We start from the raw sequence: 6,000 nt of genomic DNA, 5'->3' as shown, positions 1-6,000 counted from the left end.
TCTCTTGTTGACTCGTTGACTGAACAAATCTATTGTTTAAGATACCTGCCTAAAATCCAAGAGGCTGTAAGTTCCAGTCTCACCTTAGGCATGAAAGCCGGCTGGGTGACTTTAGGCCAGTTGCTGTCTCTCAGCCAATTCACTTCACAGGGTTATTGTTACAGAGAAAAATAGGAGAAAGGAGCATGTTAGCCATCCTGACTTATTTATAAAAATATCAAAGGCAGAGTATAAATAAATAAACATTATAAAGTTGTTATAAACTGAGATCTTGATTTTAGAATCCAGTCTTATATTCAGATTCCTGAGTGGTGATGAGGAGAGATAAACTCAGAGCTGAGTACTTCTAAATTTAATTGGAGTTGCTGTCATGTTTGATGAAGTAAACAAATCATGATCAACTCTGGGCTATCATATCTGGGTTTCAAAAATTCAGATGACCACTAAATAGCACCAAATAGTTGGATGGAGTTGTACTTCTCTCAAGTATCTGTAACTCTATTACTGATTGTAATATTAAGTATGCCCCCCCCCATAGATGATTGCATTACATGCTGCTTGAAGCTGATATTAAAAATTACTCCGACAATTCTGCCAATAAAATAAATTAATGATTCTCATCCTTCTTGAAGCTGGATAATCAAATGATGTATCCGTTCATTCTGCATCAACTGTGCTCCTTGTCAGTTTATGTTTTACTCAATTTGAAATACTTCAGGGCTTTAAAATTCTAAACAACATTATCACTTGATATTTTTAACAGGCATTAGAGACAGGTCCTTCTTAGTGGTAGCCTCTACCTTTCAAATTTCCTCTGTACAGAGAACAGTCTGGCTATGAAAACCATTCTATTTTTTTATGGCTTCTGGTTTTAACATTTTTAATATTTGCTCTCATCAAATATTTGAAACTGCATTTTATTTTCCATGTAAGATACTTACTTCTATCATTCGATATTTCATATTACTAGTTTATAATACAAACTGCATTCAAAAGACTATAATGCTGAAAGATGGCTATGAAATATAGATTTAAAAAACTATTTCTCAAAACTTCAAAGAAAAGTGAGATAATTGAATTCTTTTTTTAAAAAAATAGTATTTTTATAATGATGTTTGAGGCATATTATCTGTAAGACAGATAGAAATATCTTACATTTGTAAAGATATTTGTGTTGACATAACCATGTAGAAAAATTGCCTAGATTATATTATACTGGCTTTTTAAAAATGTTCGTAAGTAGTTGATGTCAACAAAATGTTTTGTTATGAATGTGTTTCCAATACATGAATTAAAAGTCTTCAGAGGAAATATGATATTTCTCTATTTTGTTGTTGTTGTTAATTTAGCATGTTCAAAATTCAAAAATAGCATACATTTACATAGATGGCTTTTGGCTGTACTTCCAACATGACTTTAAGTATATTTTCAACCTTATCTTTCAGTAAAATAAAATTATTTGATAGTATCCTCAACCACAAACAAATGATACTTTTAATGACTAGAAAGACTTGTTTTTCTGCCTGAGCCTATAAAGTTTGCAGAATGTGATAGAAAAACATGATTAGGATTAATCATGCTGTTTAGATATAAATCTAACTTCTTTCAGTAGGATGACTTTTTAATATAGTAATTTTATTAGAAATTACAATTAAAAATAAAAAATGCAAACTAAAAGAAATAAAAAATAAAATAAAAATACTGCAGAAAATAAAAATAAAAAATAAGGAAATAGTAAAGTAAAAGAAATATCTTCATCTCAACTAGTATAACATTCTAGTAACTTATCATCTCTTAAAATACAATAAATGATCTTGTCTTCCAATTTTAGATCTCTTATCTATACAAGTAGTCTTTGAGTTATAACAGTTCATTTAGTGACCGTTCAAAGTTACAATGGTACTAAAAAAAGTGACATGACCATTTTTCACACTTATGACTATTGCAGTAAAAAAAAACCCGGTCACATGATTTAGATTCGGCTACTTGACAACTGATTCATGTTTATGACGATTGGAGAGTCCTGGAATTGTGTGACCCGCTTTTGCGACCTCCTGACAAGCAAACTCAGTGGGGAAACCTAATAACCGTTATTTGTCACCTAATAACCATGTTACTAATTTAAGAACTGAAGTGATTCACTTAACAAATGTGGTGAGAAAAGTCGTAAAATGGAGCAAACTCACAACAAATTTCTCACTTAACCACATAAATGTTGGGCTCAATTGTGGTCATAAGTTTAGGACTACCTGTAAACAAATCCTTAAAACCTCATTCTTCAGTGCTGGTCAGCAAATATACATTAAGGATTACCAGAGAGAATAACATATCTATCCACATATCCTTGATCGACTAAAACAACTATTCATTCCTTTTGCTTTTATCAAACTTTATATTTAATCATTTCAAATATTGTTTTAATGTTCCAGAACTTGATTTCTTTTCATTTTTTCTTTATTCTTTCTCACAAAATTCTTCAAAGCTTTAACAAGCCTTTTTTGTATATCCAATACAGGAAAATTATCCAGGTCACTCTCTGGGTTTGTTATTTGTATATCCCTTTAATTACTGGCTTTTTTAATATCTAGCATGACATCTTTTTTCCACATTATTCTTGTAGCTTATCATTTTTAAATCCACTTTCAGATCAGTTTCACTCTTGTCCAGTAAAGCTTATTCCTGTTCCATTCCATCTTTAAACTGTAAAGGCAAACACTCTTAAAATTATCTTCATTATATCCAGTGTTAAGATATTTTTCCATTCGGTATCAATAAGCCAATTTAAGTATTCTTCTCCTTTAATAGTAATCTTTAACTCCTTTTGGTTTCCTCTAATATCCAATCTTTGTCCTATTATGTTTTTAAAGAGAAGTCAAAACAAAAACATTTTTCCTCAAAACTTTAGTCTGGGACTCTAGAAAGAGTGCAGAGAAGAGCAACCAAGATGATTAGGGGACTGGAGGCTAAAACACATGAAGAACGGTTGCTGGAATTGGGTATGTCTAGTTTGATGAAAAGGAGGACTAGGAGTGACATGACAGCAGTGTTCCAATATCTCAGGGGTTGCCACAAAGAAGAGGGAGTCAAGCTATTCTCCAAAACACCTGAAGGCAGGCCAAGAAGCAACAGGTGGAAACTAATCAAGGAGAGAAGCAACCTAGAACTAAGGAGAAATTTCCTTACAGTTAGAACTGTGTCTGAAATAGTATAGGGTTTCCTGCCTAAGCAGGGAGTTGGACTAAAAGATTTCCAAGGTTCCTTCCAAATCTGTTATGTTATTCTGTTCTAAGAAGGATTCTTATAATTAATTCCAAATTCTTATCTCAAATCTATCTGGACCCTTTGTCCATTTGTATCTTTCCAAAATCAAACTTCTAGCTATTCTTTTGCTGTTTATTCCAAAATGTTTAAGTTCTTAAACTGGTAATTAAAGTTTATTTTGCTAATGATTGAAGGAAACTTACCTGGGCCTATAAAAGCTGTCAATTCAAAGATCCCTATAGGCAGGGGTGGGATTCAACTGGCATTACTACCAGTTCGGTATTTGCATTTTGCGTGCATGTACTATACCATTAGCCGAGCCACCGGGACAGCTAATAAGCGCTGCACACGGGTGCACAACATTTCAAAAAGCACTTTTTTATTGCTTTTCAACCTCAGCTGTGCCGTGCAAAGCAGCTGAGGTTGAAAAAGCAGGAAATAAAGGTCAGGTAGGAGCCCGGGCAGGCGGGTGGGCATGAAGAACGGGTTCTGTGTCTGCTGCTCTTCAGAGCTACCAAGTCTATAGAGCCGGGCAGAACTGGTAGCATCCCACCCCTGCCTATAGGGTCTGTAGTTTGAGCAAAGACAATTTTCCCTCATCTTCCACAGTTCCAAATTGCAATCTTCTTGCAAGAAGCAACTGTATGGAACACTTGTGGGCAATTTTAAATCCACTCCTTGTCCTAAAAGGGATTACAAAGAGCCAATCTATTTGCCGGCTTTTTATTCTGTCAAGGTCATTGAATCCAGTTTCAATGGAATCATCTTCAGTTCACCATTTCTTCCCCTGAAGTCCTTTTCCATAGGATTTCCAGGTGAACATCCCAATCAAAGTCATATATTTTGTAAATGGAAAAACAACTGTTCTAAAATCAGTTAGGTGGCAAGACAACCTATCAGCAGTGGTTCTTTTAAACCAACTATCGATGTAGCATTTCATCATATTCTTTACTGAAGGCAGAAGATACAAGATTTTAGGAATTATTAATAAATTAGGGTATATTCAAGAGAGTTTATGTAGCTCTCCTCATTTCCATTCTCAAGTAGGAAGGAAGAACATGTAGATAAGTTCTATTTCTTTTGTGGCTAGCATGACTGTGAGAAAGGGCTGAAGCATGTATCAGAAAGTGTAAATTGGTTCATCTAGTTTGTTTTAGTTATGTATGAAATCAGAATCCATTGACATTCTATATTACATTCCACTAAATGTTGCTAATAAAAAAACAAGATATGAATTTATGGGAAAATGTGCAAACTCAGGATAAATGCTACCAAGGAGAGAAACTATGTTAGGTGGCATGAATGGATGGATAGGAATCAAAATGAGAAAAAATGATTGGGGGATTCAGACACCTAAAAATGAATGCAATAATACTAAGTTTTCTATGGTTAGATACTGGGAAGGTGATATGTGAGAAGTAGTATTAAGACTCAGGGACACATACTGTACGCTACACACATTTCCATGTCAACCTGATCTGTCTTGCTGAAGTTGGAGAAAACAAGTGGTCCAAGTAAAGAGATGTGTAGCTCCAGCTGAAAAAGCATGTTCCCTGCTTATTCAACAAGATTTAAATACATGCCCACATTTTTCTACATCATCATCTTGTGCCAAATTTAAAAGGAGAGTATGTCATTCACATAGCAATGTTCACCTTTCACCTCCTTTGAAATTACAACTTATATGTAGTCCACTTTTCTGTTTATTTTTCAAACCAGCATCAAGTCCCAAGTGACTTTGAAAGCCAAGTGATTTGTGCCTAAGCCCCAAATCCTAGGTTGCGATTCTATCCTATACTTATTTGGCCTACAAAAATTCAGCGAGGTTTACTTCTGTGTGTAGGCACAGGTTAAATCACTTTTTTCAATCATGCAAAATGTGCAGGTGCATGTGTCTGCCCCATGAATCACTTCCCTTTATGCTTGACTATGAAACTAGATTTAATGTTTTCAATTATAACAAAAGAAAGAGAGCTCAGTGGTCTAATACTTGCATAGACTGTAGAATTCTCCAGGTCCAATCTCTGGAGTCTGCAGCAAGTAATAGACATGAACATTGGCTACAGAAGGCCTCGAAAAAGTTTTTGCTAGCCAAAGAAAATAGTGTTGGAGCAGAGGAAGAAATATTTTAAAATCTCAGTTCTGGCTAGTACTTAACCCTGATATCTGAAAGTTTCCAGCTGAACATCTGCCTTCTCCTATAGTCAACAGGGAGAACTTCAGGCTCAAGATGATTGATACTATAAAGCAGTACTCACTCAACACCATGGGTTACTTGTACATGTCTCATCTTGTTGAGATGAAGAAAACGGACCATTATGACATAATAGCTACAGCATGAATTGTTTACATTTGAAGAGAACAAATGAATTCTTGAGAGATCATTTGAGAGGCCTCCTCTCAAATGATCCCTCAGCTGCTTTGCCCCACTTGTGAGGCAAGCTTTGCCCCACTTGTGAGAAATTCATGGATTTGTAGCACTGACATTTTGATGCATGGGCAAGAATTGCCCCAAGAGGAGCTTTGTTGGTTATGTTTACTTGGAAGCAGGAATTATTTTAGTTCAAGAAAACTCACTTCCAAGTGGGTTGCAAATGGCTGTAGCCCAACTCCAGAGTAGTCCCAAAGGTTCTTTTTCAAGAGGCAACTGGACTTTCTGGTTTTTCTTTGAAGCTCTTGAAGACGAGGCTGAAGAAGCTTCTTGGATGACAAGCAAAACATTTTCAAACAAAAACCAGA

This window comes from Pseudonaja textilis, chromosome 1, assembly GCF_049901715.1.
Source record: "Pseudonaja textilis isolate UNSWEBS1 chromosome 1, rPseTex1.2, whole genome shotgun sequence".
Lineage (NCBI taxonomy): Eukaryota > Metazoa > Chordata > Lepidosauria > Squamata > Elapidae > Pseudonaja > Pseudonaja textilis.
This window is presented reverse-complemented; position numbering follows the sequence as displayed.